The sequence below is a fragment of the Ursus arctos genome, unplaced genomic scaffold (assembly GCF_023065955.2).
Source record: "Ursus arctos isolate Adak ecotype North America unplaced genomic scaffold, UrsArc2.0 scaffold_1, whole genome shotgun sequence".
Classification (NCBI taxonomy): domain Eukaryota; kingdom Metazoa; phylum Chordata; class Mammalia; order Carnivora; family Ursidae; genus Ursus; species Ursus arctos.
Window position 1 is genome coordinate 63,179,825 of NW_026622763.1, and position 25,802 is coordinate 63,205,626.

A 25,802-nucleotide genomic window follows, 5' to 3' on the forward strand; every position below is an offset into this window, starting at 1 on the left:
TCAAAAGAATTTCACTCAAGGGTCAAGATTTGATTAAATCTATTACTGCTTTATCAAGAACATTCTTAAGTGAAACTGACATTTTAAAAATTGTTATGGTGTGATGGTGATGAATACAATAATTACCGACAATTGGAATGTACACACTTTCACTTAACTAAATTTATGATCATCCTGGTTGCTGAATTGAAGCCAGCTTGCAGTACTGTACCTGAGATAAAAGTCGACAGAATGAAACAGACTTTTAACTATAGAGAACAAACTGATGGTTACCAGAGGGGAGCTGGGTGGGGGGAAGAGTAAAATAGGTGATAGGAATTAAGGAGTGCACTTGCTGTGATGATTATTGGGTGCTGTATGGAAGTGCAGAGTCACCATATTGTATACCTGAAACTAATATTACACTGAATGTTAACCAACTGGAATTTAAATAAAAACATAAAAAATTAAAAATGGAAAAAAAAAGTCAGCAGAGTAAGTCAAGCAAAGAAACTATGGAACAGATAAATTGAGAATCAAATAAAACACTTGAAAAAGTATCAACACAAACAGAAGTGGTCAGACAGGAAAAAATTCCAAAAACATTGCTCAAAAATTATACATAGTTGTTTTTGGAAAACAGTTTGCAAATAGAACCTGAAGAGATTCCCTAAGCTACTAGTCAGTGCCCGTCCAGTTATCAAGCAGAGAAGGAGCTGTGTTGCTTCTAGACATCAGTACAAAGCAGGTGAGTGGAATCACCAGGATTTAGGATGTTGAGAATGCTGGCAAAAACTTGTTTACAGTGTCACACAATGCAGTTTAGGCCACATAGTAAATTAAATAAGACTAGAAGAAAACTGATGGCCAGAGGTTTAAGAGTAGTTTGGTGAAAGAAAAAAGATCCAATTTCAAGGTTTATTGCCTCTTATAAATTCATTAAATAACCACATTAATAGGAGTGTATGAATAACATGAAGGCATAGTCTACATCAATCTAATCATAGTAGCAGTGATTATGAAGCATGAACTATGGACTCATTCACAAATGCACACATAATTAGAATACCAGAAGAAGGAATCCATCCAAATTGAGAGGAAAATGTTGTGGCTGAGCCACTGGATAGGTCACTTACATGAATGTTACACTTCATTATCAATGGGAAGAAGACATGCTCTTCAACAAATGATGCTGAGAAAACTGGACAGCAGCATGCGGAAAAATGAAACTGGACCACTTTCTTCCACCATACACAAAAGGAGATCACAACAAACACCAAAGAAATACAAACGATTATAAGAGAATATTATGAGCAATTATATGGCCAACAAATTAGGCAATCCAGAAGAAATAGATACATTCCTATACATATATATATAAACAACCAAACTAAAACAGGAAGAAATAGAAAACCTGAACACCCATAACTAGCAAAGAAATTGAAGCAGTAATCAAAAAATCTTCCAACAAACAAGAGTCCAGGGCAGGATGGCTTCCCAGTGGAATTCTACCAAACTTTTAAAGAAGAATAAATACCTATTAAAACCTGAAACTGTTTCAAAAAAATAGAAACGGAAGAAAAACATCCAAACTCTTTCTATGAGGACACCACTACCTTGATCGCAAAATCAGACAACAACCCCACCAAAAAGGAAAATTACAGACCAATAACTGATGAATATGGATGCCAAAATTCTCCCCAAGATACTAGTCAATAGGATCTGACAATACATTAAAGGGATTATTCACCACGACCGAGTGGGATGTATGCCTTGGATAAAAGGGTGGTTCGACCTCTTCAAATCAATCAATATAAGACACTACATCAATAAAAGAAAGGACAAAAACCATATGATCCTCTCAATAGATACCGAAAAAGCAATTGACAAAATATAGCATCCTTTCTTGATAAAAAACCTCAACAAAGTAGGGATAGAGGAAACATACTTCAATATCATAAAAGCCATATACGAAAAACCCACAGTGAATAAACCTGAGAGCTCTTCCCCTAAGGTCAGGAACATGACAGGGATGTCTAATCTCACCACTGTTGTTCAACATAGTACTGGAAGTCCTAGCCTCAGCAATCAGACAACAAAAAGAAATAAAAAGCATCCAAATCAGCAAGAAAGAAGTCAGACTTTCACTTTTCACAGATGACATGATACTCTATGTTAAAAACCAAAACACTCCACCCCGAAATTGCTAGAACTGATACAGGAATTCAGCAAAGTCGCAGGATATAAAATCAATGCACAGAAGGCAGTTGCATTTTTATACACTATCTATGAAGCAGAAGAAAGAGAAATCGAGGAACTGATCCCATTTACAATTGCACCAAAAACCATGAGATACCTAGGAATAAACCTAACCAAAGAGATACAGGATCTGTATTCTGAAAACTGTAGAACACTATGAAAGACATTGAGAAAGACATAAAGAAATGGAAAAACATTCCATGCTCATGGGTTGGAAGAACAAATATTGTTAAAATGTCTGTGCTACCCAAAGTAATCTACACATTCAATGCAATCCCTATCAATATACCATTAGCATTTGTCACAGAGCTGGAAGAAACAATCCTAAATTTGGTATGGGACCAGAAAAGACACCGAATAGCCAAAGGAATGTGGAAAAGAAAACCAAAGCTGGTGGCATCACAGTCCCAGACTTCAAGCTCTATTACAAAGCTGTAATCATCAATACAGCATGGTACTGGCCCAAAAACAGGCACCTGGATCAATGGAACACAATAGAGAATCCAGAAATGGAGCACAACCCTACGGTCAACTAATCTTCGACAAAGAGGAAAGAATCTCCAATGGAAAAAGGACAGTCTGTTCAACAAATGGTGTTGGGAAAATTGGACAGCCACATGCAGAAGAATGAAACTGGACCACTTTCTTACATGTACGCAGAAAGAAACTCAGAATGGATGAAAGCCTATGTGTGAGACTAGAAACCATCAAAATCATAGAGGAGAACACAAGCAGCAAGCACTACTGCCTAGACTGCAATAACTTCTTGGTAGACATATCTCCAAAGCAAGAGAAATCAGGGTAAAATGAACTACTGGGACTTCATCAAGATAAAAAGCTCTTGCACAGCAAAGGAAAAAGTCAACAAAACTAAAAGGCAACCTATAGAATGGGAGAAGATATTTGGCAATATCTTATCAGATAAAGGGGTAGTATCCAAAATCTGTAAAAAGAACTTATCAAACTCAACACCCCAAAACCAAAAAAATGCAGTCAAGAAATGGGCAGATGACATGAACAGAAGTTTCTCCAAGAATACATAAAAATAGCCAACAGATACATGAAAACAGCTCAACATCAGTGGACATCACAATGAGATACCACCTCACACCTGTCAGATGGCTAAAATGAACAACGCAGGAAACAACAGATGTTGGTGAGGGTGCAGAGAAAGGGGAACCTTCTTACACTGCATGTGGGAATACAAACTGGTACAGCCACTCTGGGAGACAGTATGGAGGTTTCAGCAAAGGTTAAAAATAGAATACCCTGTGATCCAGCAATTGCACCACTAGGTATTTATCCAAAGGATACAAATATAGTGATTTCAAGGGGCACATGCACCCCCTAATGTTTATAGAAGAAATATCCACAATAACCAAAATATGGAAAAAGCCCAGATGTCCACTGGCAGATGAATGGATAAAGAGATGTGGTGTATACATACAATGGAATATTACTCAGCCATCAAAAAGAATGAAATCTTGCCATTTGCAGTGACATGGATGGAGCTAGTAGGTATTATGCTAAGCGAAATAAGTCAGTCAGAGAAAGGCAGATAGCATATGATTTCACTCATGTGGAATTTAAGCAACAAAACAGATGAACATAGGGGAAGGAAAAAAAAAGAGAGGAAAGCAAACCACAAACGACTCTTAACTACAGAGAATAAACTGAAGGTTGCTGGAGGGGAGGTGATCTAAGGATGGGTTAAATCGGCGATGGGTATTAAGGAGGACACTTGTGTTGAGCACTGGGCGTTATATATAAGTGATGAATCACTAAATTCAACTCCTGGAACCAATATTACACTATATGTTAACTAATTGGAATTTTAATAAAAATTTGAAAAAATTAAAAATAAATAAAATTTTTAAAAAATGTTGCAAAAAAGTATCAAAAGTACCCTGATGCAAAATTAGAATTTGAATTTCTTTCCATTAAAATCACAGACTTTTTTAGATTATCTGTCTATTCTTATTAAGAAATTATAAGCAAAGTTTCTTTACCTTTAATGTAATCTTCCACTAAATAAAGATTCTGTTTTGTCTTTATCAGGCTTTGATTACTTAAGAAAACAGAGTCATCTCTATTAAAAAACCTTTTTTTTACAATTAAATAACACTATATATAGGCTAAATGGGAAATATTGTCAAATAAAAGGTAATGTTTAACCTTCCTAGATCATATTTATATGGGATATATGTCATTAAAATAAACAATTCAGAAATTATATGAAATTCCAAAAAATCTGATATGTCATGGTAAAATGTATTCAATCATAATTCCTACTATTATCTTAAAATATTGAATATCACAAAAATAACCAAATTTACTTGTCAACTACATAATCTTTTGGTGTGTATGTGCACTCTAACTAGTTCATTAAGCTTGGTAATTTTTAAGTCTTTTCTCATTTACAGACAGTTATTGTTTTACACTGATGTTTTGCAAAAGTATTCCTGCAAAAGTTCTCCATCTTTAAAGAGATTCATGGGAAAGCCCGGACAAGTACTCTAAAATGCAGATTTAGGATAACTTTGAGATACTAACACTGAGCTGGGTAAGAATTTCTGAATCTTTAAGGAAAACTGATTGATTCATAAAGCTGATAACCCAAAGTTAAGCCAAACAAGAATTAAATGCATACAACTGAATGAACTGATAAAGATGATTTTAATTTTTATGATTTTATTTTAAACATTGCAAACGTTTCTTATGTTTCACTTTCCAAATTTAAAGGATCCATTTTTCTTCCCTCTTTAAAGCTGTCTACAACTTAAACAATTTGGTAAAATGTGTCTTTATAACAAAGGTTGGAGCATTTATCTTTTTCTCCTTAGTTACTCACTCCAGAAACCAGAAACTATTCTTATTTTTCATAACTAGTTATATATATTTGCATAAGTTCAATAGAAATCTAATCTTCTTGTAACAGAACACAATTGAATAAGTCTTTGGCTGGGCTTGCAACCCTGGAGAGGCCTTTGAAAGTTCATTCTGGGATCTTATGAAAAGTCCTAGTAAAGCAGTTTTAAAAGAACCTATATACAATCACTATTTTTTCTGCATTCATGTAAATAATCAAGTCATGTTTATTGAAACTAGACTTAATTTGCAAACAAATTAGTCTTACTATGGATATCTTTGATTGAAACAAAGATGATTATACAGAGAAAATTTCTGTTTCAGTAATACACCTTTGCTGATATCAGATTCTAGTGTCATTAATGTCTTTTAGGTTTTGTTTTTTACCTCTAAACTAGACTGGATCCTGAATTCTAGTTTCTTCTAATATTTGACTAGAACTTTCCAAACTAACATTTTCAGTTTTCTCCCACTCTTTTGACTTGGAATCACTATGAAATTAAAACTGCCCTTTTCCCAAAGTCATGCAAGCTGAACAAGTTAATATAAACTTCAGAGAAATCACAACAGCTCATCTGGACAATCTGTGCCTATTGTTATGTGGCTATTCAGAAAGATCACCAGAGACATTTAAACTGCAAATCAGGAAAAATCTGTCAGATTACCGTTGCTTGCCCTCACTTCATCTGAAGATGCTTAGAACCCACCATCTAGAAATCTTCTCAACTGTCTATTCTCCATACTCAGAAACTGAATTTATAATTTTCTTGAAATATTAATCTTTATTCTTTTGCCTGCATAAAAATGCCTCTCATTAAATTACCCGATTGTTCACATCATATAGAGGTTCAATTTAGGTGGAAGCTCAACTGAAATACTGTCTCCTAAAATAAAACATCCTCATATTCATCCTGTCCTAAGTAATCATGAGAATGTGTTTGCTAATACATCATGTTGTGCCTATGTAAATAACTTTAAAAAATTATAACCAACTTGAGTTGTTTCATTGGTTAAATCTTGGCTCCTGGGAATATCTGCTCTGGGAAATTTTTCAATCCTTGGCTATCATTCTCCTTTTAGTCACCATACTAACCTCTCTAATGCATTGCATACTCATGAGGGTTTTAAATGCTTATTGGTAGCCAATCACATGCCAAATGGTATCTGTCAGGATCAGACAAATGGATAAAATAAATAACCACATAAATGGTGAAAATAGTTACCACATGGCTTCCAGCCTGATGTCTTGACTGAATGAAAACACCAAATGTGTGATTCTTTTGCAAGTGTTCATCAATGGTGGTAACATGACACTGGTTGGTCATATTCTCAGCCTACTGAAAGAATGACCAAAAGGGAGAAATTGTTAAAATTAAGAACAAATGAAGATCAGCCTTGAAAATTCCCTGAACAGACAGAACCAGTTTAGTCATAAAAACAAAGCTTCACTTAGCTTATTTTGCAAAGCTAACTTAACCTGGGTCATTTCTTACTTATGCCTCTAAAAATCATAAGCAAAACTTAATCTGCTTCCCGAGGTTGATGTGAGGTAACCACTGACCAATTTCCTACCATTTAAGAAAATTCTAATAAGTAACTAATCACTGTAGAGAACAGTCACTGCTTTCTCACTATGTAAGCTGCTTTATAACAATATATCCCCAAGCCTTGCTCCATGTTCTGATTTGAGTGCAAACTGTCTTTTTGGTGTGTGTACAATAAACTTTTACTAATTACTACTACAGCGATCCACTGGTTTTACTTCTGTTATTTATGAACACACATATATATATATATATCTTATATATGTGTATGTATATATTACATATATGTATTCTACATATACATGTGCAAAGTTTATTAAATAAGCTTTAGAAATGTGAACACATTGATAGTTACAATAAAACCAAATTTTGTTAGTGTTCATCTTACATCTATCTCTCTTTCCCCAAAAAAGGACAGAAAAATAAATGTATCCTTTAATAACTTTTGATGCTATATTTTTCTTTTAATAACATTCAATGTGTATTCAACTAGTCCCTATTCCTTTGTAGAGTTTTTCAGTTCTACTGACATGATTTAGTTGTACATGATTTATTTTTTCTAGGTGTGAACAGATAGGACATATTTTATTTTAACTTTTTAACACTGGTTTATATTTAAATGAATTTTTGAATCACCTGATTAAGGGAAATTGTTCAGCAGAAACAAAGTTTTATTGCATTCTTTCTAAAAACTCAAAATGATAGAAAGTTAAAATGTGTTTTCATTAATTTTTATTTTGGTTTATTTTCTCTTAAAAAATCACAAGGGTGTTATTCACATATTTGCATTTTGTTTTCTAATATAAAACTCAGATATGCATCTGGAATGTTTATATAACTCTGTTTTCCATCTGGGCCATTAGAATTTACTCTGAACCTGGCATGTATTTCTAACCTTCTTTTCTCTGGCATGATGTTTTAAAAATTAATAAATTAGATGTAAAAATGGAAAAATAATAGGATTTGGGGTGAGGAAACAGAAGGAATTAGAGCAAAGGGGAATTTTAAAATCATAGAGGACAATTTTGAACAGGACACTAAAATGGATAGGAGCTAACAAAATTGTAACATTTGAATACAGGGGCAAAATGGTAATAATTCTAGGGGAAAACTATATTAATAAGTTATTACCAGCTCTTTGCAATGTGTAATAAAAAGAGTGAATATGCAAAATCAGAAAGGCCCAAGGTAAAATGTAAATTTGCTAAAAATACCTGCAACTATAATGGGGCAATGCTGATAACTGCCAGATTAGTAATATTGATATTGCAGAAAAGATTATCTGGCCACACGACTTTGCAATACCACCTACATTCCTCATTTCAGACCTCTTCCTCAAATTCTAATTTCTTGCTGCTGACTACTCTACATCCTCATCTGAATGTCTATAAGACGTATCTAACTCAATAGATCAAACACAAACTGCTCCATTCACTTTTGTCATCAAAATTAATGGCAATTCCATTTTTTTTCCCAGTAGTTCTGGCCAGACATCGTGGTGACATCCTTAAACTTCTTTATTTCTCTCTTACACCTATATCAGATTAATCAGGAAGTCCACTGACTTTAACTGAACATATACACAAAATCTTGCCTCTTCTTCCCACCTTCACAACTATCGTCTTGCTCAGCCACTAACACTTCTCAGTAGAAGTACGAAAATAGCATTCTAATGCTCTTCCTGGTACTTTGCTTTCCCTTATCCCATTCTGTTTTTAACAGAATTATCTTAAAATATGCCACTTCAGCCTATATTTTCACCTAAATAAAAGCCAAGATCTTTGTGATGTCCTACGATGTCACTCCCTCCTCAGTTCCATAATACATCACATCCTCACATTCTCTATGCCCTCTGGACTGCCTCTGAGTATACCAGATAGACTGCTGCATTTACAGCTTTACTTTAGCTTTTTCCTCTGTCTGTAATACTCTACTCCCAGATATCTGTGTAGAAGTCCCTTATTTTTTTCAAGTAGTTTCTCAACTGTCACCTTCTCAATAAGTTCTATTCTTACCACCATACTTAATGGTGTATTGTGAAATATCTTATGCCACAGACTCATGAACCTTCTTCTCTGCTCTACTGTTTATTTTCTTTCACAGCATTTATCACTTTACAATGTGCTAGACTGTTTATTAACTTTATTGTTTGTTATCTGCCTCTCCTTATTGAAGTATAAGCTTCAGAGAGGCCAGAATTTTTATTTGATTTGATCATTAATGTATCCGAAGAGACAAAGGAGTATCTGATACATTGTGTACTCAATAAAAATTAAGTTTTTGTTCAGAAATATATAGTTTATAATGATAACAATACATGTTTAGATGGCAGGAATTAAACTCAGCATTATCTTGATACCAAAACCAGATAAAGATACTACAAAAAAAAAAAAAAAAAGGAAGGAAGGAAGGAAGGAAGGAAGGAAGGAAGAAAGAAAGAAAAAGAAAAGAAAAGAAAAGAAAACTACAAGCCAATATCTCTGATGAACATAGATGCAAAAATCCTCATAAAATATTGGCAAACTAAATCCAAAAACATTTTTAAAAATAATTCACCACAACCAAGTAGCATTCATTCCAGAGATGTAAGGGTGGTTCAATATTCACCAATCACATCACATTAATAAGAGAAAAGATAAAAACTGTATGATTATTTCAATAGGTACAGAAAAATCATTAGACAAAGTACACCACCATTCATGACAAAAACGCTCAAAAAAGTAGGTTTAGAGAGCATATAACATAACAAAGGCCATACATGAAAAACCCACAGTTAACATCATATCCAATGGTAAAAACTGAGAGCTTTTCTCCTAAGGGATGTCCACTCTCAGCACTTTTATTCAACACAGTACTGGAAGTCCTAGCCACAGCAATCAGACAACATAATTAAGTAAAAGGCATCCAAATTGGTAAGAAAGAAGTAAAACTTTCACTATTTGTGGATGACACGATACTATATGGAGAAATCCCTAAAGACTCCAGCAAAAAACTGCTAGAACTAACAAATGAATTCAGTAACGTCACAGAATACAAAATTAATAAACAGAAATCTGTTGCATTTCTATACACTAATAACGAAGTGGCAGAAACAGAAATTAAGAAAGCACTCTTATTTACAACTGCCCCAAAAATCATAAAATACCAAAGGAGGTAAAGACCTGTACCATGAAAACTATAAAACACTGATGAAATAAACTGAAAATGACACAAAGAAATAGATATTCTATGCTCATGGATCAGAAGAACAAATTTTGTTAAAATGTCCATACTACCCAAAGCAATCTACAGATTTGAGGCCATCCCTATCAAAATACCAACAGCATATTTCACAGAACTAGAACAAATGATACTAAAATTTGTATGGAATTACAAAAGACCCTGAATAGCCAAAGCAATCTTAAAAAAGAAAAACAAAGCTGGAGGCATCACAACCCCAGATTTTAAGATATACTACAAAGTTGTAGTAATCAAAATAGTATGGTACCACACAAAAATAGACACACAGATCAAAGAATAGAATCGTGAGCCCAGAAATAAACCCACGATTACATGGTCAGTTAATCTATGACAAGGGAGGCAAGCATATACAAAAGGGAAAAGACAATCTCTTCAACAAATGGTGTTGAGAAAACTGGGCAACAACATGCAAAAGAATGAAACTGGACCATTTTCTTACACCATCAACAAAAATAAACTCAAAATGGATTAAAGGCCTCACATTTATGTAGATCTGAAACCATAAGAATCCTCGAAGAGAACACAGGCTATAATTTCTTTGATTTAGGCCATAGAAACATTTTTCTAGATATGTTTCCTCAGGCAAGGGAAGTAACAAAATTAAACTATTGGGACTACACCAAAATAAAAAGCTTTTGCAAAGCAAAGGAAGACATCAACAAAACAAGGCAACCTACTTGATGGGAGAAGATATTTGCAAATGATGTTTTCTATTAAGGGTTAATATCCACAATTTATAAAGAATTTATACAACTCAAGACCAAAAAACAAATAATTTGATTAAAAATGAGTACATGACCTGAATAAACATTTTTCCAAAGACATACAGATCGCCAGCAAACACATGAAAATATGCTCAACAACACTAATCATCAGAGAAATGCAAATTAAAACCACAGAGAAATATCCCTTTACACAGGTTAGAATGGCAGTTTTCTAAAAATAATCCTGATACCAGGATTTGCTGTGTTCATGCTCACTTCAGGCTGAGTATGTGCCTTAATGCACTGGCCCAATCTACAAGAAGTCTCAAACCCATCCGAGAAACAACTAGGTGAAAGCTTTGGTCATTCTTTTATCCACTTGAGGTTTTTATCCTTTGGAATGTGTACTTTATTCAATTGGTCCAACCACATTTTTATTATAGATACAATCTGCTTTTTTGAATTGAACAATATTATAGTAGTTGGAGATCTGGTTAAATTACACAAAGCTGTCCATATACAGGTAAAGACATTTGTCCATGTGCAGATAAAAAACATTTGGTTTGGGTAACTGCTCTCATATCCTTTCCTACCTAGTTAAAAGAAAAAAACCCCAAAAACCTATGGTAGTAAAAAAAGTCTTTAGTATCGGCTGTATAATGAATACACTAGACTATCCACAGAATACATCTAATATTTAATAATGGTAACAAAGTAATATCAAAAAAGAAAAATTATTAAGTAAAATAGTATAACAGAATTATCATATAATATTCTGATTTCCATAAATATTTCACATAATTTTTCACAGTTGCATTTCAAAATTATGTTCAGTGGACGAACTACATCATTATCACCTCAAATGCTTATTACAATACAAATATCTTTGACCCTACCTGAAACTTATAGCATCAAAATTTAGGGGAGTAGGTGGATATCACCTGGGAATATGAATTTTTCCAAGAAAATTGTTGGAAGTTGATATTTCATACATTATTTTATTTAATTGAGAATGACATAGAAGCTAAATGTATCTACCCCCTACTTCCATTTTAATTAACTTTTCTCACTATATGACACATTTCTTTGAACTTCATTCATTAGATATATAGAAGTTGTTTCTAACTTCTCTTGTAATACACTGAACCAATAACATCCTCTTAGACTCTTTTCCCACATCCTCTGATTCTTTCCCCTCAGAATACAAACATGATAAAATCCCACCAGTTCTAAACCTCCATGGTCACTGAACTTTTACAAACTTTTACAAACTATTAAACTATTAAATCAGACTTTCATGTATCACATATCTTATTCAATGTCAAACTTTACTATAATGTCAAAAATGCAGGAAATTGAGTGCCAGAGGTAGAGCAGGAAGTAGTCCAGTATTCTTACTACATCTCCTCAGGTCCTGCTTCTCTTTATCAGATAAGGTTTCTAAGCGATGATATTGGTTTACTTCACTTACACAGAAAGAACTAAATCATCTATGAAAAAATCTACATTTTATAGTCAGATAGTTATATAGCTTATCTGACATTTTCCTATGAGATAATCTCCCATAAATCTAAAATTTCGTGTTTGTTTAACATAAGCCATCCATTCATAGGCATCCTGCTAAAAACATTCTCTAATTTTAATTTTCCCAATAACAAAAATAACTTATTTTCCAAGTTATTGTTTCTGAGAGTGTTTATAAGAATATTAGACTAGGCCACTGCCCTCTTTTCTTCCAGGGGCACATACTTCCCTCATCACAGAAGAAAAATTGTTGTCAGGCCAGCTGCTTCATTCTTTCCTTTCTAGTTTTATGCTCTTAATTTTTTTTTTTTATTATAAGACCTTGATCTCTTCACTCCCCTTTTATGTTGATTGAATTCTTATTTTTTAACCAATCAATTTCAATCATTTTATTAAAAAGTAAGGATTTACTAGGGCACCTGGTGGCTCAGTTGGTTAAGTGTCCAACTTAATTTCAGCTCAGGTCATGATTTCAGGTTCATGAGATCAAGCCCCATGATGGGCAACTTGATTCTCTCTCACCCTCTCCCTCTGCCCCTCCCCCCTGCTCATGTGCTCTCTCTCTTAAAAAAAAATGACAAGTTACCATTATATTTACCATTATATACCTATATATATTACAGATACACAATATTCTCTAAAAGAAAACAAAAGGATTTTTTTCTTTGAATTTACACCAAGAAACGGCAAAATCCAAGGAAACAAATTTGTTTTTTACCTTAGGGACACAACTGAGCTTCTATAACAGTAAGTGTTTCCATTCTAACTATGTTTTACATATCTAATAAAGTATTCTCTGTGGGGGGCACTGGGGTAGCTCAGATGGTTGGGCATCTGCCTTCAGCTCATGATCTCCAGGTCCTGGGATCAAGCCTTGTGTTGGGTTCCCAGTTCATCAGGGAGCTGCCTCTCTCCCTGTTTGTGCTCTGTTTTTCTCTCTCTCTCAAATGAATAAATAAAAATAAAAATAAAAGATCAAAAGTCCTACAAAGGGCTTGCATTTAAAGTATTCTTTGTAATAACCCCAAGTTGGCTTTACATTATAACTTTCTCTAGATTTTCCTATATCTTAACATAATTTATTTTTGTTACTTGTTTATTTTCTCACCCTTTCTAAGTCTCCAAGAATTAAGGACAGTCTTCAACCAATGGCTAGTAAGGAAACAGAGACCTAAACTATACAGCCAAAAGCAAATGAATTCTGTTAAGCAGTGATCATGAAAGACAACCTTGAGCTTCAGATGATACTTCAGCCTGGTAAGGGCCTAAGCAGAGGAACCAGCTAAACTGCACCTGGACTCCTGACTCTAAATATGTGTTCTTAAATCAAGCTTGGGATAATTTGTTACATTATTATAGAAAACTAATGCACTTTTTGGTACCTGGAAGTGGGGTGGTGCTTCAACAAATGCCTTAAAAATGTGTCAGTGGCTTTGGATCTGACAAAGATGAAGGCTGGAATAATTTTGGTAAAGAAAGCCTATACTGCTTCTAACAGACTGTTAAAAATGCTCCTGGTAAGAACTCAGAAGGAAGTGAAGAACATGCTATTAGAAACTGGAGAAAAGGAGACCCTTGCTATATAGTGGCAGAAAGTTTACTGAAACAATGTCCTACAATTATGTGCAAAGTAGAACTTGTAAATGATAAATTTGATATACAATTTAGAAAGATTTCTGAGCATAATGTTGAAAGCACTATCTGATTTCTTCTTCCTACATGTAATAAAATATAAAAGGGGAGAGATAAATCAAGGGAAAGAACAGTTTAACAAAAAAGAACCAGGACTGGATGATTTTGAAAATTTGCAGGACCTCCAAAATGGCAAAATATTCCAAAAGTCAGAAATGGCTGCTGAAAGTGTGACATACAGAAATAGTTGAGTATGTGACTTATAACATTTTGTTAAAACCCCCAAAAGATCAAAAAGTCAGATATTCACTATACAAAGGTCTCTCTCCAGGAATGAAGGATAAACCTTACAGAGCTCAACCAAACCAAAGGGTTTCTAAAGTTTAAGGGTGCTGACCCTCGGCCATCTCAGCAGGAAGGGATTATCTCCAACAGATCTATGGATCTGACTTTTACCAAATGAAGTAAATACAAGAGAAATGCATGGAACACTCCCAAAAATTCTTGAGAAAATTGTTTCAGCAGAGACACTTCTAACTTGGACTAAAGGAGACAGAGAAAGTACAAATGAAAGGAGACTGTCAGACAATCAAAATTCTACTGGTAGGAAGCAAGTTGATAAAACAACTCAGCCGCAAACATGTACTAATTTTTTTGATAAAATAGGAGGGAAACCTAGAACCAAGAGGGCAGAACTAAAAGTGAAGGAAAATTATTGCTAGGCCTTAAAGCTAATGAAGAGAATTCCAACATTTGCCTGGCTGGATTTCAGAATAATTTTAGACCACTGACTCTTTTATGCTTCCATTTCCCCTGTATTTTGATCAATGCCTATAGTTATTCTATACTTGTCCTACCATTGTTAAATGGGAGTGTTGGGGCAGAAAAGTCATCACTTTAGTTTCACAGTCCTACATGTGGATAGAAATTATGTCGCTGGAGTTAATCATAATAGGTTACTCTCAGAAGCCTCATCTCTACCTGACTTAGATGATTTAAGTGATATTTTGGACTTTGAGTAGATGTTATAATATGATCAAACTCTTGCATCTTTGGGGGGAGGTCAATGTATGCTGAATGAGGGAGGAATGTGAATTTTTTATGGCAGAGGGAAGCCTGTAGTAGACAGAATTCTAAGATGGTCCCTAAGATTCCTCCAAGAGCTTATTAACCATATTATTCAAAAATTCAGTTATTATTTGTTTTCTTGATCTAATAAGTACTGAAAATGGAGTATTAAAATCTCCAATAATAATTTAATTTTTCTATTTCTCCCTGTAGTTTTATCAATAATTACTTAAGGATATGTTGTTAGGTACACATATTTTCAGAATCATAACTTTTTAAAAAAAATATGAATCATTTTACCAATATTATTCATGCTCCTTAGGATATTCAATCTTAAACATTTTTAGACATTTATTAAAATGGTTATGCTGGCTATCTTATGATTCAACTTTACTTACCATCCTTGCAATTTTCTATATACTCATGTCTTTTACTTTTTTATATATCTGTCATATAACATACACTATTGGATTTTTAAAATTGAATCAGATCATTTGAATTTGATCAACAATTTTAATACATTTACAGGCATTTTTAAATTCACATACTAAGTTTTAATTTTATTATCCATTTTCTGTTTATCATTACAATGCCCACTAGGGAATCTTTTCAGGCTCAATCAAACATTCAAACTCACAAGACTAAAAAGGACCCATTTGGCATCAGAGTTACTTGTGATGTAGGGTAAGATGCACAGCTTGTCATCAGGAAAATATCAAGTTTCCTTTACAGTTGGAGTGGTCCCCACGGCAGTTTGTATGGCTGTCCAGGAGTTATTCTCTGATTCTTCAAGTGAGTTCAGGTGTAAGGAGACCAAAATCACACCAATGGCAAGGGATTTATTTCGGTTTTGAAATCTCATGCCACACAGAAGCAAATACTTCCTGTAATAGGTCTAATGATAACTCTTAGAAGAAGGCATGTGCTCCATCAGCAGAAAAACACAAAGTTCAGGCTACATCTTGAAACTTATAGTTCCTCCAAGTTCAATTTCAATTTACTAACTGGTAGTTAACTTTAGCATAAGTAATGTGGCTTAGTAACACAGCTGACATTTGAATTTTATCACATTTACAGGAAAAAAGCTAGAAAGTTAACAATAAGTCAAATTCTTTGAAAAATATGAAAAAGTTTTCATAATACTTAACCAAAAATTACATTTTATTTCTCTTCCTGTTTTCTCCGTACTATTATATATATTAAAATATTTATATAATTTTTTTACTGGTTTGAAAAATTCTGTATTATTATTATTCGGATTACTCCAATTTAAATTATTTTTAACTATTCATTTCTTAAGCTTGGCAATGTTTATACTTCACCCAGAAACTACAAGCCTATCCTTCTATTACTTTTCTCTGCCCATTCCATGGTATTATTTTAAGGCGTTAGCTAGAAATGCTGCAGATATTTAATTCTCTTTCTTAATGTCATTGTTCATCTAGATATCAGTCAACTTGATCTAGAATTATCCACCCTTCTGTAGCATAATTCTAGTGTTCTCTATGACCTATGTCTTCTTTTACCAGAATGCTTTCTCTAAGAATATTTTCAAAGACAGCCTTCACATGACAGATAATTCAGACAGTATATGCCAAAATATACTTTAATATCTTCTGTTCATTAAATAAGTAGTTGACCTCAATATAAACATGATTAATAATATATTTTCTTGAATCTAAGTGTGCTAGTCAGAATTCTAATGTCCCTAGGAGTATGTGCTTTATATAAGTTCTTATTCTTGAGTTGAGCAGGACCTATGAATGTAATGTGATATCATTTACATGACTGGGTTACATTATATGGCAAAAGTTAAGATCTGATTAGGTCCCTTACCAATTGACTTTAAGCTAATCGAAAGGGAAATTATCTTGGCTAGTCTTGAAATAATCAAGGGATCACTTTTAAAGAGGATGTATAGGTCAGAGATTGGAAGAAATCAGAATAATTTTCCATTGGCCATGAAGAAGTAAGCTTCCATGTTATGACAGGGAGCCACATAGCAAAAACCTAAGGGTGGCATCAAGAGCTGCAAGCAATTGCTGACCTATAGCTGACAAAAAAATGGAGACCTCAGTTCTGCCATTGAAGAAACCAATTCTACTGAGGGTCTGAATGAGTCTGGAATAGAAATCTAAGCTCAAAGAGAATGCAGCCTATGTAACAATGTGAGCTTTGTGAGATCATAAACAGAAAACCCAAGAAAGCCTTGCCCAGACTCCTGACACATGGTAACTATGTGATCATAAATTTGTTTGATTTATTTTAAGGCATTAGATGTTATGGATCGAATTGTGTCCATCAAAAAGATGTGTCAACAGCTCATAAGTAACAGAAGTAAAATCAATGAATTGGTGAATTAGTAATTAGTAAATTTTACTGTACACACTAAAAAGAAACTCAAACCAAAACATAATATGAGATCAGTGTATATTGTTATAAAGCAGTGTATATAATGGGAAAACAGTGACTGTTTATTCATAACAGTGAGTGGTTATAATATTAGAATTTTCTTAAATGATGATGCAGGAGAAGAAGATGGCAGTGGAGTAGGAGGACCCTAGGCTTATCTTGTCCCAGAAACACAACTAGATAACTATCAAATCACTAAATATCTGAGAAATCAATCTGAAGACTGACAGAACAAACTCCACAACTAAAGGGAAAGAAGAGAACACATCAAAGAAGGAGCAGGAGACATAAATGGCTTTTCCAACACAGAGAAGAAGGCAGAGACTTAGACAAAGTACAATGACAGAGGAATTTATCCCAGATGAAAGAACAGGATAAGTCACAGCCAGAAATCTAATGAAAGAGATATAAGTAATATGCCTCATGGAGAATTTAAAGCAACATTCACAAAGATACTCACTAGGCTTGAAAAAAGAATAGAAGACATCAGTGAGACCCTTACCAGACAGGTAAAAGAGTTAAAAAAGAATCAAAGATGAAAAATGCAATAAACAACATTGGAAACATGCCTGATGCAATGAAAAGCAGGCTGGAAGAAGCAGAAGAAAAAAAAATAGTGATAGAGAAGACAAAATAATTAATGAAGCTGAAGAAAAGAGAGAAAGAAGAACTATGCAACATGAGAATAGGCTTAGGAAACTCAGTGACTCCATCAAACATAATAACATTTATATCATAGGAGTCGCAGAAGAAGAAGAAGAGAGAAAAGGGGACAGGAAATTCATTTCAAGAAATAGCTGAAAACTTCCTTAATCAGGGGAAGGAAACAGACATCCAGATCCAGGAGGCACAGAGAATCCATCAAAATCAACAAAAGCAGGCCAAGATACATTGTAATTAAATTTGTAAAATGTAGTGATAAAGAAAAAAATCTTAAAAGCAGCAAGTCAAATAAGTCCTTAAGTTACAAGAGAAGATCCATAAGGCTAGCTGGAGATTTCTCAACAGAAACTTGACAAGCCAGAAGGGAGTGGCATGATATATTCAAAGTGCTGAATGGGAAAAAGTTGTAGCCATGAATACTCTATCCAGCAAGGTTATCATTCAGAATACAAGGACAGATAAAGACTTTTCCAGACAAACAAAACCTAAAAGAGTTCATGATCACTAACCAATCCTGCAAGAAATATTAAAGAGGACTCTGTGTACAAAGGTGACACCAAAGATGAAAAAGATAAGAAAGGATCAGAGAAAATCTCCAGAAACTATGACAAAACAAGTAATAAAATGGCACTAAATTCATATCTATTAATAATTACTTGGAATGTAAATGGACTAAACATTCCAATCAAAAGATATAGCGTGTCAGAAATGATGAAAAAACAAGACCCGTCTATATGCTGCCTACAAGTGACTCATTTTAGACCTAAAAACACCTACAGATTGGAAGTGAGGATGTGGAGAAACATTTATCATGCAAATGGATGTCAAAAGCTGGACGTAGACAAACTAGACTAAAAATAAAAAAAGATTGTAAAAAGACACAAAAAAGGGTGTTATATCATAATAAAGGGGGTTATCCAACAAGAAGATATAACGATTGTAAATATTTATGTAGCCAGCATGGGAACACCCAAGTATATAAAGTAATTAATAACAACATAAACTAATGGACAGTACTACTATAGTACTAGGAGACTTTAATACCCCACTTACATCAATGGACAGATCCTCTAAACAGAAAATAAACAAGGAAACAATAGCTTTGAATTACACACTGGACCAAATAGACTTAATAGATATATTCAGAATATTCCATCCTAAAACAGCAGAATACACATTATTTTCAAGTGCACATGGAAATTCTCCAGAATAGATCACATATTAGACCACAAAACAGGTCTCAACCAATATAAAAGATTAAAATCATACCATGCACCTTTTCTGACCATAACACTATAAAACTAGAAGTGAACCATAAGAAAAAATTTGGAAAGACCAAAAATACATGGAGGATAAACAACATGCTACTAAACAATGAATGGGCCAACCAGGAAATCAAATAGGAATTTAAGTAATATATGGAAACAACCGAAAATGAAAACACAATGGTCCAAGACCTTTGGGATACAGCAAAAGCAGTCATTAGAGGGAAGTACACAGCAACATAGGCCTATTTCATGAAGAAAAATCTCAAATAAACAACCTGACCTAAAGGAGCTAGAAACAAAAACAAAAACCTAAAACCAGCAGAAGGAAGGAAATAATAAAGATTAGAGCAGAAATAAATGATGTAGAATCTAAAAAGCCAATAGAACAGATTGATGAACCTAGGAACTGGTTCTTTAAAAAAAAAAATCAATAAAATTGATAAGCCTCTAGCTAGACTTATCAAAGAAAAAAAAGAGAAAGGACCCAAATAAATAAAATCACAAATGAGAGAGAAGAAATAACTATAAACACCACAGAAATACAAACAATTATAAGAGAATATTATGAAACAATGTCAAAAATTGGACAAACTAGAAGAAATGGACAAATTCCTAAAAACATATAAACCACCAAGATCAAAACAGAAAGAAACAGAAAAATTGAAAAGACTGATAATCTGCAAAGAAACTGAATCAGTAATCAAAAAACTCTGAAAAAACAAAAGTCCAGGGCCAGCTGGTTTCACAAGCAAATTCTACCAAACATTTAAAGAAGTGTTAGTACCTATTCTTCTCAAATGATTTCAAAAAAATAGAAAAGGAAGGAAAACTTCCAAATTCATTGTATGAGACTAGCATCACCCTGATACCAAAACCAAATAAAGACTTCACTAAAAAAGAGAACTACAGGCAGATATTCCTGATGAACATGGATGCAAATATTCTCAACAACAGCAAACCAAGTCCAACAATACATTAAAAGAACTGCTCACCACAATAAAATGGGATTATTCTGGGATTACAAGGGTGGTTCAATATTTGCAAATCAATCAACATGACACATCACATTAATAAGGGAAAGGATAAGAACCATATGATCATTTCAACAGATGTAGAAAAAGCATTTGACAAAGTACAACATCCATTAATGATAAAAACTCTCAACAAAGTAGGTTTAGAGGGACATATCTCAACATAATAAAGATCATCTATGAAAAACCCAAAGCTAATATCATCCTCAGTGGGGAAAAACTGAGAGCTTTCCCCTCTATGATCAGGTAAAGACAGGGATGTCCACTCTCAGCATTGTTATTTAACACAGTACTGGAAGTCCTAGTCACAGCAACTGGACAAAAAATGAAATAAAAGATATCTAAATAGGCAAGAAAGAAGTAAAGCTTTCACTATTTGCAGATGACATAATACTTTATATAGAAAACTTGAAACACTCCACCAAAAAACTGCTAGAACTGATAAACAAATTAAGTAAAGACACAGGATACAAAATCAATGCACAGAAACCTGTTACATTTCTATATACTAATAATGAAATAGCAGAAATAGAAATTAAGGAATTAATTTCATTTATAATTGCACCAAAAACCATAAGATACCTAGGATTAAGCCTAACCAAAGAGGTGAAAGCCCTGTTCTCTGAAAAGTATAAAACACAGATGAAAGAAATAAAAAATGACACAAAGAAATGGAAACGCTCCATGCTCACGGATGGGAAGAACAAATATTGTTAAAATGTCCATACTACCCAAAGCGATTTACACATTTACCACAATCCCTATCAAATACCATCAGCATTTTTTACAGAGCTAGAACAAACAATCCTGAATTTTGTATGGAACCAAAAAAGATGCTGAATAGCCAAAGCAATCTTGAAAAATGAAGCAAAGCTGGAGACATCACAATTCCAGATTCAACTTATATTACAAAACTGTAGTCATCAAGACAGTATTGTACTGGCAGAAAAACAGACACATAAATCAATGGGAGGAAATAGAAAACTCAGAAATAATCCCATAATTATATGGTCAATTAATCTTTGACAAAGCAGGAAAGAATATCCAATGGGAAAAAGACAGCCTCTTCAACAAATGGTGTTGGGAAAACTGGAAAGTAACATGAAAAAGAATGAAACTGGGGGGCGCCTGGGTGGCACAGCAGTTAAGCGGCTGCCTTCGGCTCAGGGCGTGATCCCGGCGTTCCGGGATCGAGCCCCACGTCAGGCTCCTCTGCTGGGAGCCTGCTTCTTCCTCTCCCACTCCCCCTGCTTGTGTTCCCTCTCTCGCTGGCTGTCTCTATCTCTGTCAAATAAATAAATAAAATCTTAAAAAAAAAAAAAAAGAATGAAACTGGGCCACTATCTTACACCATACACAAAAATAAATTCAAAATGGATGAAGGATCCAAATGTGAGACAGGAAACCATCAAAATCCTAGAAGAGAACACAGGCAATAACATTGGTGGAAGCAACATCTTTATAGATATGTCTCCAAGGCAAGGGAAACAAAAGCAAAAATGAACTGTTGGGATTTCATCAAGATAAAAAGCTTCTGCACAGCAAACGAAACAATCAACAAAACTAAAAGGCAACCTATGGAATAAGAGAAAATATTTGCAAATAACATATCTGATAAAGGGTTAGTATCCGAAATATATAAAGAACTTATAAAACTCAACACCCCAAACCAAATAATCCAATTAAAAATGGGCAGAAGACGTGAACATTTTTCCAAAGAAGACATCCAGTCCAGATGGCCAACAGACACATGAAAAGATGCTTAATATCACTCATCATCAGGGAAATACAAATCAAAACTACAATGAGATATCACCTCACACCTGTCAGAATAGGTAAAATCAACAACAGAAGAAACAACATATGTCAGCAAGAATGTGGGGAAAGGGGAACCCTCTTACACTGTTGGTGGGAATGCAAACTAATGCAACCACTTTGGAAAACAGAATGGAGCCTTCCTCAAAAAATTAAGAATAGAACTAACCTACAGTCCAGCAATTGCTCTACCAGATATTTTCCCAAAGAATACAAAAATACTAATTCAAAGGGATGCATGTACCCCGATGTTTATAGCAGCATTATATACAATAGCCAAATTATGGATACGACCTGTGTCCGTTGACTGATGAATGGATAAAGAGGTTGTATAATTACTCATCCATAAAACAGAATGAAATCTTGGCATTTTCTGTCACATCAATGAAGCTAGAGAGTATTATGCTAAGCACAATAATTCAGTCAGAGAAAGACAAATACCATATGATTTCACTCATATATAGATTTTAAGAAACAAAGCAAATGAAAAAAAGTGGAGAATAAAAGAAAGAGAAAGACAAATTAAGAAACAGACTCTTAACTGTAGAGAACAAACTGATGGCTACAAAGAAGGAAGGTGGGTGGGGGAATGGGTTAAATGCATGATGGGGGTTAAGGAGCACACTTGTGATGAGCGCTGGGTATTTTACGGAAGTGTTGAATCACTAAATTGTGATTAATTGTATGTCAACTAACTGAAATTTAAATATAAACTTTTAAAAAAGAATTTTCTTAAATGATAGAGAATTGGTCAGTGGTTATCTCATATCAACCTTGAGAAATAATTTAAGATTTCCTTATGATTTCTGGAAACAAGCAAGAAATGACCCCGCTAAAGTTAGCCTTACAAAATAAGCTAAATGTTTTGTTTGTATGACTAAACTGGTTTTGTCTGTTCAAGGAATTTTCAAGGCTGGTCTCCAATTATTTTTTATTTTAACAGATGTATTGAAGTCTCAACCCCTGGTACCTGATACTTGTGAATATGACCTTATTTGGAAATAGGGTCATTATGGATGTGATCTAATTAAGATAAAGTCTTTAGGGTGAGTCCTTAATCCAATGTGACTGGTATACTTATAAAAGGGAAATTTGGACACAGACACACACACAGTAGAGGAACACCATGTGAAGAAACAGAGAGAACATCATGTTCCCTGGAGGCAGAGATTGAAGTGGAGCAACTGGTGCATGCCAGGCAGCACCAAGGATTGCCAGGAAACCACCAGCAGCTGGGAAGAAGCAAGGAAATATTCTCCGCTACAGGTTTCAGAGAGCATGACCTGCCAACACTTTGAGTTCAAACTTCTAGCCTTCAGAACTATGAGACAATACATTTATGTTGTTTTAAGCTACTCAGTTTGTGGTACCTTGTTGTAGCAGTGCGAAGAAATTAATACAGTAAGTTTGTGGTAATTTGTTACACATCCATAAAAAAAATACACCAGACTTTGTGAAGCAATCTGATGTCAATTTAATTCTTTCATTATTCTTCAGATATTTTTAAGAATATCTCCTTTTTGGATATTTTTAATTTCAAAATATTTCTCTAATTTTTACCTTAATCATGTTTGACAATGACAATTATTTCCAACCAAGGTACTACATCTTGCTTTAATTCTTAACAATCCTTGCTCATTATTTATGCAAAATTTCTATATTACATTCATTTTTTTTTCAATTTCTAAAACATACATACTTCTATTCTTTAAATATCATATGCCTGATATTGTGTATTTTTATTTTTAAATGTAAATATATACATTATATGTTTTTGTGTTATATGTATATCTGTACATATACAATTATATCATAATGACAATATTAATAGTAAAACATTTATGTTTCTCACACCCAGTTTAGGACTTAGAACATTAATATTAGTTTTAGAATCTCCTGTGTGCTCCTCCATAACCATTTCTTTGATGGAATATCCAATGTTGATTATTTGAGAGGAGGACAACTCTTTGATAAGTGTGTTATCTTGTAAAAGTCCCATATTTAATTTCAGGGATTAATTTAAGCAGTGTATTTCCTCATTCAAAATTAAAATTCCTAATTAACTCTTGGCTACTTCAGATTCTAATTACCAAGGCTTCCCTCTAGGGTTGGAATGTTTGGCTGGTTGGAGTAAAAAATTAAAAAGTGCAGGTAAATTCTCTCTTCTTTTTTTCTGATCTGCTTAAAATCTGTTTTTGTGACTGTCTAAGATTATCTTGAGTGCTTCAATTTCCCTTGTTGGTTCAAACAGTCACCCCAGTATCTTATTTTAATAAAACATTTTCCTTGTTTTGATTGCCAATGGTTGCAAGCTGTTGGCAAGGACTGAATTCAAGCAATTTAAGCAATAAACAGGTTTTATTTACCCTGTATGGGAGGTTTAAAAATTATGTTTGAATACCTTAAGTGGACATGAAACACAATCCACAACAAATTTTGTCAATGCCCACTGTAATCATTTGCATTACCTGTCTTGTCCATAAACATCACAGAATTTACACTTTATGGTTTAAATAGCAAATCTTAGAATGTCAGTTCAGGATCCACAAAGGAAAGGGAAACAACCAACTGCCCCTAGACTTTATAGTCCTTTTTAAAACTTAATCACATATATCTTTCTCATTCTTATTAAGAATTAGGTGGAATATGAATTAGTGAGTAAACAAAACATATATGATTCTTTTAAAATTGTTTCAGTGTTAAATTACACTCTCCTTTTCCACCCCTCTATATTTTGTGTCTAGTGTAGAGTTAGTACCCCTAATATTGTTTCCAATTTTCCTTATCTTGGGTGTACATATTTTAATTTATAGAAACAGTAGTATAAGATATATAAAGGTGTGTGTGTGTGTGTGTATAAGTTGATAAGTGTGTTATCTTGTCAGGAACAAGATACACACACACACACGTATATAAACTTCTTTTTTTTTTTTTTTAAAGATTTTATTTATTTATTTGACAGAGAGAGACAGCCAGCGAGAGAGGGAACACAAGCAGGGGGAGTGGGAGAGGAAGAAACAGGCTCCTAGCAGAGGAGCCTGACGTGGGGCTCGATCCCAGAACACCGGGATCACGCCCTGAGCCGAAGGCAGATGCTTAACGACTGCGCCACCCAGGTGCCCCCGTATATAAACTTCTTATATATAGATTTTAAAAAAAAGATTCATCTATGTTCCTCTAATCTATCATGCCCATCTAATCTATAGTTTCTATTTGGGGCATAGAACTCCCCATGTTGTACTAATACCTCTCTTACCTATCTTCCCACCTATCAATAGACACTGACAATATCTCCATCTCTTTGGCACCACAGATAACTCTTTAATAAACATTGTAATGATGCCCCTTTATTGAACTGTGTGAAAAGTTTGGTGGGATAGAGGGGAGCAGGTACACAATATACCTAGGGGCATAATTAGAGGGAAACAGGGTATCAGTCTAATTAATTAGACTGAGTGGTGCCAGACTGTTCTCGAGAATGACTTTACCATTCTACATTCCCATAGGTGAAGCATTATTTTACATATTTCCACATCCCAGAACATTTGGTTAAGTTCTGAATAAATGCCTTGTCCTCCTGTACCTGAATTTCTGAATGAAAGGTCTGTGTGTCCACAGGGGAAAATTAGTCAAAAGGTAAGGTTATAATTACTGTAACGGGGCATACAGATTCTGTGGATGTACAGGGGCAGGAACAACTTGGCATTGGGGAGAAGATACCTTAGACCCTGGGAGGAATGATGGTAGAGGAAGCATTAATGATATTTTGTATTTTAACACTGCCAAAACCAAGAA